The sequence below is a fragment of the Eretmochelys imbricata genome, chromosome 1 (assembly GCF_965152235.1).
Source record: "Eretmochelys imbricata isolate rEreImb1 chromosome 1, rEreImb1.hap1, whole genome shotgun sequence".
NCBI lineage: Eukaryota > Metazoa > Chordata > Testudines > Cheloniidae > Eretmochelys > Eretmochelys imbricata.
In genome coordinates, this window is record NC_135572.1 from 48,636,790 (window position 1) to 48,647,104 (window position 10,315).

At 47.6% G+C, this 10,315-nt stretch overlaps 2 non-coding genes across 2 annotated transcripts; both read right to left on the reverse strand.

Moving 5' to 3' along the window:
• Positions 1–7,988: 7,988 nt before the first annotated feature.
• Positions 7,989–8,061, reverse strand: TRNAV-AAC (transfer RNA valine (anticodon AAC)). Its single transcript has one exon. It is a non-coding gene; the product is annotated as a tRNA-Val (tRNA).
• Positions 8,062–8,781: 720 nt separating this feature from the next.
• Positions 8,782–8,855, reverse strand: TRNAN-GUU (transfer RNA asparagine (anticodon GUU)). The gene has a single exon. It is a non-coding gene; the product is annotated as a tRNA-Asn (tRNA).
• Between the last annotated feature and the right edge of the window lie 1,460 nt (positions 8,856–10,315).

Consider the following 10,315-nt stretch of genomic DNA (forward strand, 5'->3'; position numbering starts at 1 on the left):
TTAAGGAGCCCTTTAGTATCTGGTATTTTTCCCCCATCAGGGTACTTATAAAGCAAAAAGATTGAGAGGTGATTTGAATGCCAAGCTAAACATTGAGCTCTTTTAAGTCTCCTTAGTGTAAAGCATTTTCTCCAGTCCTCAAATCTTTTTTTGTGGCTCTTTAATGCACCCCCCAAGTTTTCAGTGTACTTGTTGAAATGCTGACACCAGAACTGTTTGCATTCTTACAGTATCATCTGTAAATATCTTGCCAGTGCTGTATACAGAGGTAGAATCACCTCATACTCCTACACCTCACTACTTCTATTTATACATCCTAGCATTGTGTTAGCACTTTTTACATTACAGTGGCAGCTTACATCGAGTTCCTTGACTGCTATGACCCCTAAATCCTTTTCATGTTTCTCAGTGAGCAGGTATAGCTTGCTTTCCTTGTTCCTAAATGTATAACTTTTCATTTGGCTGTACTAAAACACAAAAGGGTTTTGTTTCAATGGTTTCAGACTATTCTGTTTCACTGCCTTTTCTATTAGATCTAGAGATATTACTCATTCTACTCTAAAAAAGGAAGATGAATGAACACAGTACACTAAAATTACAAAAATTAATGGTCTGCACAGGTTTTATAGTGGTAGAGCTTTTCTTTTTTAAAAAAAAAAAAATCCCATCCCTCACCAAAATAATTACATTGTGGACAGTTATTAGTATAAGGCAACTTTATAACAGTATGTGACATATTAGGGTACAATCCAGACCAGTGAGTAGCTGGGTCACCCCTGCCATGTAACCTGGGGTGCCCTTTACACTGCCTTGCTGCTGTAGCCTCTAAACTGGACTGCTCACAAACAGCCTCCAGCATGTAAGTCACTTGTGTGTGTGCAGCAGCCAGCCTCACGTTTGCTCTTACCAACCTTAAAGACTACCACAGCTTATACCAATCCACTCCCAAATTTCCCCCCATAAACGTATGTCCTGCATTGCTAATACAACACCCTGTTTACTAACCACTCCGGCGGTGGTTAGTACCGTTTTTCTCAACAGTGCAAGTCACAGACAGATGGACACTGCACATGAATAAGGCCATTATTCATGTCAGGGAACAATATGCACATGATTTGTTACTCCAAATGGAGTTACCCAGACACTTCAGCTTGAACACACGGGATTAGATATAGTTAATAAACTTGTTTTATTGTTTTGAGAGATTTTAAGTGAATAGAAGCAATGCAGCATAAAAATTAGAAATGGTCATAAGAAAAATAAAGATGAAAATGCTTACTGGTGCCTAACTTAACACTATTAGATTCAAAGTAAAGTTTTCTCTCCACATGCTTTCAGCCATTTTACTGACCAAACTCTTCAGGCCAGGACCCATTCCCCCCAGAGTCCAACAGCTGCTTCCTTTGTCTCTTCAGGTGCAGAGACTGAGAAGGGCAGGGGTAGAGAGAGGAGTACCTTGGGGTGTTTGTCCCTCCTTTTTATAGTTTTATAGCCCCCTCTTGAAAACACATTTCCAGCTGAGATCCAGGAGACAAAGAGTCTATGTGGAAAAATATTCCCTGCTGGATTGTTGTTTTTTTTCCTCACCTCTTAGAACTTCCTTTGTTTTCTCTCCCTGCTTAATAATTCTGCTTACATACAAATTAAGGCAAGCACACATTGCTTCTATGGTTTAGGACAGACCGGACTTCTGCCTGGGCTGGGCTGCGAGGCTTGGAATGTGTGTTAACGTCATATGAGGGAATCTTAAATTCCACATATAATATTGCCACATGCATTTTACCAGTACAGTACTGACCAGCAAACTGAGTTTTCAAATGATAACTTACAAGGCATACCTTGTACAAAGATTATTACAATAGTGTGTAAGGTGTGAACATGGGTGTATTTTGTCACAAGTATAACTTCTTTCCTTTCCCTTCCTTTTTAGAATAGGCTATGCTGCTCTAAGCAGTATTACAGTTGTATAACTGCATCTATAATAGGGGGTTGTACCACTTTAACCGAGTACAGTTAAAGCAGTAAAACTGTGTGTGTAGTCAAGCCCTTAAAGCAGAAGCGAAAGAAATGATTATTTGATTTCATTATTGTTGTTCTTACGAATTTAGTCATTTTTAATGAGAAAAACTTGACTTTTTTCTGCAATTATCCCTTGGTACTCCATTTCTATCTATCCACCCAGCTTCTCATGGCCTCTCCCCCAAGTAAAAGGCCATAATGATATTTCTCTTTCCACGCTCTTAAAAGGCTGCTGTGGTTGGTTTTGGACATATAAGAATGACCATGAGGGTACTGTTGTGCAAAAGCCTGGGTGATGGTGAGTTGTGCTGTGACATTAATGGTCATTCATATTTCAGCTGCCAGAGTTGCATACGCTGAATCTGTCTCCTGTTATTTCAAGCCTCCCTGTATTTTCAGTGGAATGTAACTCTCATTACAAGACATGGCTACAAAAAGAGAGATGGTCTTGGATAGCTTGGGCCAGTTCTATGCAGCCTTTGAAAAATCAGTCCAGCAACCTTGAACAGACTCTGTGTCAAACTGGTTCTGTAACAAATATGGCTATGTACATCAAAGTAGCACTCCATGCAGGGGCTGTTTCTTTTAACCAAAAGTCAGTTCTTGCCAAGGACATGAGCTTCTCCTTGGTTTTACGTATCTTTACTAGTGTGTTGAGATAAGGAAAAAACAAGCACCAATGACTTTAAATGTAAAGCAGCATGAAAATACCTAGTGCAGTGTTCACCTGTCTGCGATTTGCACTGTTGGAAAAAATGGTACTAACCACCACTGGAGGGGTTAGTAAAGAGGGTGTGGTATTAGTAAATAAGGGGTAGTTTCTCTAAAAGACAATGCAGAGGTGTAAGTGTCTATGTGCAAGGGTGTAAACAATACAGCTGGAAAGGAATTATGAAGCATATAAAAAATAATTAAAAGTAGCAGGATTAAATTAAACACAGAAACATATAAAACTAAATTATAGTCAAGGGGCAAAGTCAAGTTCATAGAGCCCTTTTAACCTCATCTTCCCAAAAGTGTTGGCCAACATTATAGTAGACAATTTTTCCTAAACCGAAGCATGGGTAAGCTGCCTTAACAAACCTGTTCTATGTATTTATTTTACCCCCTTCAGCCAGATTTTCCACTAGAGGATGAGAACTTATTCTCTTCCCTACCTTCCCCCCTACCCCCAAACCCCATCCCCTTAGTGTCTAGTCATTGCTGCATTCCTTTTTGTTTCAGATTAGTTTTAAAATACAGACAAAACGAAGAGTTCTAGTTTTCTGCAGTTGAGGGCCATTTGATTATTAGTGCAGGCACCATGTTCTTCCAAAGCAGCTTCAAGTGTATTAGGTGGGCGTAAAACAATCCCTGTGAAGCTAAGATGAGTAGCCACCTTTTGTACAGAAGCACTTAATGCTCTGTGTGGAACAATGAATAATGTTCATGGTTGGGGAATTTGGAGCAAATGTGGTTCTCCCAATATGACACCCTTCAGGACCAACACTTTCTGTCTGGGATGTGTCAGGCCCAGATCCACCAAGGGACCACGGCCGTGCTAGGGTGAGCATTGCATTGCTTAAAAGTTAGGCTCCTAGAAACTCACAGGAGCAACGGTGCAGTCCCCACAGCCTGAAGGGGGGGAGAGAGGTGCTTTAGAATGCAATGCACAAAAGCCAAGGTGGGGAGCCACGTAACCTACCCACGGGAGATGGTGCTGAGAGTGAGAGGGGGTGTACTTTAAGACCTGCCTCTCTCATGGAGTTAAGTGCCTAAGCCAGGGGTGGGCAATAATTTTTGCAGAGGGGTCACTCCATGAATTTTGGTAAGTCGTCATGGGCTGCACATTTCTACTCTATTAATGGGGGTTGGGTGCAGGTGGGAGCTCCAGGCTGGTGCAAAGTGTTGGGGTGCAGGAGAGGGTGAGGGGTGTGGGCTCTGGGAGGGAGTTTGGTGCAGGAGGGGGCTCAGGGCTGAGGCAGAGGATTAGGGTGCAGGGTCTGGGAGGGAGTTTGGGTGCAGGAGGGGGCTCCGGGCTGAGGCAGAGGATTAGGGTGCAGGGTCTGGGAGGGAGTTTGCGTGCAGGAGGGGGCTCCGGGCTGAGGCAGAGGATTAGGGTGCAGGGTCTGGGAGGGAGTTTGGGTGCAGGAGGGGGCTCCGGGCTGAGGCAGAGGATTAGGGTGCAGGGTCTGGGAGGGAGTTTGCGTGCAGGAGGGGGCTCCGGGCTGAGGCAGAGGATTAGGGTGCAGGGTCTGGGAGGGAGTTTGCGTGCAGGAGGGGGCTCCGGGCTGAGGCAGAGGATTGGGGTGCAGGGTCTGGGAGGGAGTTTGGGTGCAGGAGGGGGTTCTGACCTGGGGCAGGGGGTTTGGGTGGAGGAGGAGGTGCAAGCTCTGGCTGGGAGGCACTGACCACAGGCAGCTCACGGGCGGCAGCACAGCAGGGCTCAGGCAGGCTGCCTGCATGACATGGCCCCATGCCACTCCTGCAAGTGGCTGCGGATGGTTGCTGCTGGCACAGAAACCGGCCAGTGGGAGCTGTGAGGATGGTGCTGGGGGTGGAGGCAGCACAAGGAGCCGCCTCCCCCGCCAGAGGCGTGCAGAGACGTGCCAGCAGCAGCTGGCTGCTTCCGGGAGCGGCATGTGGCCACAGCAGGCATGCAGCCTGCCTGAGCAGCGGCCCTGAGATCACGAGGAGCAGCCAAAAAGCCTGCCGGCCTGGACAGAAATGATTGATAGATGGGCCGAATCTGGCCCACGGGCTGTATTTTGCCCACTCCTGGCCTAAGCCCAGACTACTTGTGATCCACAGCTGGCAATCCCTCTCAAAGGGGTGGTTTAGGCACCCATAAGTTGTTTCTTGTGAGAACGAGGAAAGCACCTGCCTCATTCCAGACTAAACCACTAATAGCACTTCCAGCCTTATGTTTTTAGCCCAATGGTTAGAGCACTCACCTGGGATGTGGGAGACGCAGGTTCAATTTCACCCTCTGCCCGGGGGGGAAAAGGAGTTGAACAGCTGTCTCCCCACTCTCAAGAGAGCGCTCTAACCATTGGGATATTGTGATGTGGGATTATCTCAATCTCTTCTGGGGAAGCTGATCAACTGGCTATAAATAATTAAATAAGGGAGCAGGGGGCCTGGATCTGGGATCCCCCACTTCCCAGGTATGTACCCCAACCCACAGACTATAAAGTCATTTTCTCCTGGCCCTATTCTCTTAGCCACTGTTCCTAATGTAAATCAGTTTGCCAGAAGGGCACAGCAGGTTACCTTCCAAGCAGATTATTACATATACAGTTCCATAAATTTTACAGTGCTTAATTTTTGCCAGGGCTGAGCCCTGGTACCTCTGGGCTTGCTGCATCCGTTATGAATGTAAAAAAATTGCTTGAGACCCAGCACCTCTTTCAGTACAAATTAAGCACTGCAAAAGCATACAAGGGGTTTTAAAGTCAACTAAGACTCAGTCCCTGCTCCGAAGAGTTTACAAGTTATGTTTGAACATGAGATACAACACGCTAAGAGAGGACATGTTTAACAAGATCACAAGGTTGCTTAAGTCTGCACTGTGTGTAACAAGCTCATTCCATGGTTTTCATACACATTTAACTTTTTCAGACTATCCAGTGTGGGGTACGGAGACTGGTCAATACATGGGCATATAGCAGGTTCCAAGGGGTGGTCATGAGGAGGAGGGGTGATAGGGAGGGAACATAAAAGAGCAGGAGTTTACTCACTGGCTTTGATGAAGGCAGGTGACCCCCAGTTTACCCCCTTGCCTTGATGGCTTGAGACAGGCTGGATGTTATTCCAGGTGCACTGGGTTATACCCAGAAGGCTAGTGCTAGCAGTGCAAGTGGGGCTGCTTTGAATAACTGCCCCAGTGTAATTCCCTTCCTGCTCTAGTGAGCGGCCCAGGATACGTTTACTAATCCCACTTCTCCTTAGGGAATGGCTTAATGGTTGTGAAAATTCTGAGGCAATAGGCCTTGCACAGTGCCCCAGGGTAGGGTGAGGAGAGGGATAGAATCCTGCCCCCATCTTAGCAGTGGAAGAAGAATGGGAGAGGGGAGCAAAACATAAATTTAACACTATATAGGAACATACAACATGTTGCCATCTCTTGCAGTTTTATTGTGAGAGTGGGTGTTTTTCTTAAAGCACTGGTTTGTGGAATCATGGGGTTTGGGGAGACTATCAGTTTTCATCTTTTGAGAAAGTGCCTTTCCAGTGCTCATGCTTTCAGAGAAAGCTGGAAAACGTGACCCAAATATAACCTAAAGGCTCAAATGTCAGAAGACTAAAAGAACCCGACATTGAAAATATCTACTTAAGCCAATCTCATGATGTTGGGGGACCCACCTGACTCATAACTGTGGAATCTGTGTGGTTGTCAATACTGTATGTATCAATTCTTCCTACTACTCTAGTTTTCTTCTCCCCTAGCCACTACAGCATCCTTTTGTGTGTGTTTTTGTATTAAATTCAACTTATTTTTTATTATCTCCAAATTTTCAATTTTTCAATTCTCTGTTCAGGTAGCCAGTGCTGTGGGTTTGGGGGAGGGGAAGGAGAGAACAATTGGGGTTCTCAGTACGCAAAATAAATGGAAGTAAACTGTGGATTTTGGCGCCCTGGAAATAGCTAACGTTTTTGGTTCTCTGTCTCTTCCTCCTGCAGCGATGACTTTAAATTTAAGAAAAAGTTTTCGTTTTTCATATCCCACCCCAGTACACTGTAATACAGTAGCAACAGTCTTTCCCTTTGTCCTCAGTTCCAGCATCCTTCACTACACCCAGCCAGAATTAAGTTAATTAGCTGCGAATCTGGTGAAATAATCACCATAAAATGGTCAGTGCTGACATTAGGCTTTGAAGTAAAAACACAATTGCTGCTAGGGAGACAATTTCTCTCTCTGAAGGCTCTTACCCCAAAATGTCTGCTGAGTCAGGCGGACATCACTACTTAAGTTTACACTAATTTCTTCTTGTGAGTGTTATCTTCCTAATGATAAGCGCAGAGATTTAATTTTTTTAAGTGAAAGTTCACAGCCTGGAGGTAGGCAAATTCAAAATATGCAAGAGCAATTATCTGGTTAGGTAATTCCATTATATTGAGCTCCTGGGATGTAGCTGAGCAGCATTGCCTCCACTGCAGAGATTAATCAACTGGAGAAAATTATGCCAAGCACCGCGGTCGGACTGTAAAGCTGCTATTTGCTTTGTCTTTTTAAAAAAGGATACCCATACTAGTACCATTTCAACCTTAGCTGTTTTTAAAACAACTTTTAACGAAGTAATTAAAAAGAACATTTTTTGCCCTATTTTAACCATGGTCATATATGGGGAAAGTTACATGTTTTGGATTCCAGCAAAGCTAGTTGTGCAACTGATACACTATGCTGCATTTCAACATTTTGCTTAAACAAAATCAGTGATTGCCCAAGTTACAACAAAGAAACCCAATGCCTGTAAACGCTGAGCGGCCTATGCCACTGTTATGGGCTGATCTACAATACTGGGCCACGGGCAATGGGAAAACTTGATGCACGATCCGGTCAGTTTTGTGCTAAAGTCTCTTTGCTGCTTGATGCCATTTGGAAAAACCCTACAATTCATACTAAATAACTCGACTTCATTCTTTTTAAAATCGGGTTCACACGGCCTGGTTTTTGTGCGACAGCTTGTGGAATGACAAATCTGGAACAAAGGATTGCAGGCTATGGGCCACCTTCAGGTTATTTTAGAGTGGTACATAACCTTTAGCCCCTATAAAAGGCTTCATGAACATTTTCCCCACCCCTAACAAAAATGTTAATTTATCAGAGCAGCTGACAGGGTACTCTGACAGGAACTGGGGGCTATAACTTAGACAGAGCTTCCGTATTATTTAACTCATCATTGACAGAATTCAAAGCAGAATTTCAGGGTGTGGTCTGTTCCAAGACTAAAAATGCAGGAAGGGAATTAGGAAAATGGACACTAGCCTGTTTCCGCCCGGTTTCGAACCGGGGACCTTTCGCGTGTTAGGCGAACGTGATAACCACTACACTACGGAAACCCGACCTGCTTTCATTAGTCGGGTGGTCTCTATTATAGGTTACACGCAGGCCTGGGTGTCTATTATTCACCGTCCGGCGTGTCGGTTCCTTCCGTGCCGCATGCAGAAGCTCCGTGGTGTCCCGGGGCTTCTTTTCCTTTGCCACAGAGTTTGCCGGGGTGCCCAGGAATAGCTTCTCCAGCTTCACACCTAACGCAATGGCTGCATCTATGGCCTTCCTGCTCCCCGAGCGGCCGCCCCCCCCCACGCGGCGCCCCCCGCAGGTGGCGCGCGACCCAGCGAGCGGGCTCGGGCCGCCCGGCGAGCCGGACCGGGAGCTTTGGCTGTTAAGCGAACTCTGCCCCGCGGCTGCGCAGGGGGCGCGCGAGGGAAAAGCGGGCGCGAGGCGGCCACGAGGCGAGCGCCGAGGCGCGAGGCGGGGGGGCTCCGCGGCTCAGGTTTGCACCGGCTGCCTGCCCCAGCGGCGCACTGGTGGCGCGGCCCCCACGGCCCGGTGCGTGCGGGCAGCGCAGGAGAGAGGCCGCCGGCGGCGGGGCAATGTCTGGCCTGCGCTCTGCGCGCCCCTGGGCCAGGCTCCCGGCTTGGCTGCAATCCCAGCCTCTGCTGTAAAAAGCGTCCCGGCGGGAGCAGAAGCGCCCCGCCCGTGCAACCCGCTGCGCAGGGTCCGACCCCTGATTCCCTCGTCTCAGCCGCTGCCCCCCGCGGGAGTAAAACACGCGTCGTCCCTGGGTGGGCTCGAACCACCAACCTTTCGGTTAACAGCCGAACGCGCTAACCGATTGCGCCACAGAGACTTCCGTGGAGAAACGCTCTGCGCGAGGGGCAATAAGAGGCGCCCCGGCTGCCAGAGGCAGGCGAGCCCTGAGCGATGCTGGGAGCTGGCGCCGGCTGAGCGCGGGGCAGCGCTGGAAGTGCTCCTGCGGAGGAGCGGGGAGCCCCAGGGAAGGGAGAAGCAGGGGGCGCCAGGGCAACAGAGCGGGGCCCATGGGGGGAGAACGGGGCCCGGCAAGACAATGGGGCGCAGGGCCGGGAGCGCGCAATGGTCTGGGGGAGCGGAGCAGCCGGAGGGGGGTGACTCCAAGCGACACTCCGCTGCTGGGGGGGGGCAGCCCCGGGTACTGCGGGGAAACTCCCCTGCCCCGAGAGGTGCTCGCACAGTGGGGGCCCCGCTGCAGCGTCTTCACCGGCAGGGGGGGAAATACCGAGCCGTGCGGGGTACGCGGGTCTCAGCCAGCCGCCCCCTGGCGATTAGCGGCTTCAGTGCAGCTTTCCGGCAGCGCCAGTCACTTGCAGGGAAAGTCAGGAAATTCCCTCCTCTGTCCATTGTGTCACACCGCCCCAGGGCGATCCGCATTGTTGTTTGCTCACTCTATGCCAATTACACTCTTCGTCTGGGTCTTTGAAACCCTGCTGAGGCTTTGTGTCTCACACACACCCAGTCAGGAATTTAAGAAATAAATTACTACTTCCTTAGGCAAGGAATTTGTCCTTTATAGATATGAAGCACTTAACACGCCTTCTCTCCAATCTGATTTATCCATACTGCAGTGTGGATGCACATTTCAAAATCATGGAGACATGCTGAATAAGGAGAGACAGGCTGTATGGAAATTGAGGACTGTCCAATCCTACAGGAAGTGTTTAGCAAACGATGGCAATGCAGAAATACTGCTTTGCAGTTATGTAGCATTTTTCATCCAGAGGTGCCAGCATGCTTTAAAAAAATGTTTATGAATCAGTATCCTTATTTCACAGATGGGTAAACTGAGGCAGAGAGTAAATCAGTGACATAATCCCAAACAGAGACCAACTGTCATGTCCTGTCTCCTAATCCTGTGCTCTAATTCCTCATGTTGACAGTCTTCATTCTGAGTTTTTTCTTTCAGCCTGCAAACACAAGGTCCAAAGATGGCCATGAGATTTGTGTATTCAGTACAGATCTGCATTGCTGTTTGGAAGAGAAAATTGATGTCCTTATTTTTTTCTTTTGTGCATGCCGGAAGCATAGTAACAATACACTGTCCATGTCCCTGTCCTTTCCCTCACATCTGAGGCACACAGCATTACAGCAACTGTGACTTGCGATGAGCGAATGGATGGTTTTAGAGATAGCAGAATGCTTTACAACTCTTTAGAAATGTAAAAATTGAGATGTTTCTAAAAGTATATACATACTGGTCCAGAAAATAGTGAGGTGGGTGTTCATTCAGATGAAATGATTAGGGAGTGAGTCACAATACTCCAGAAGGACAGA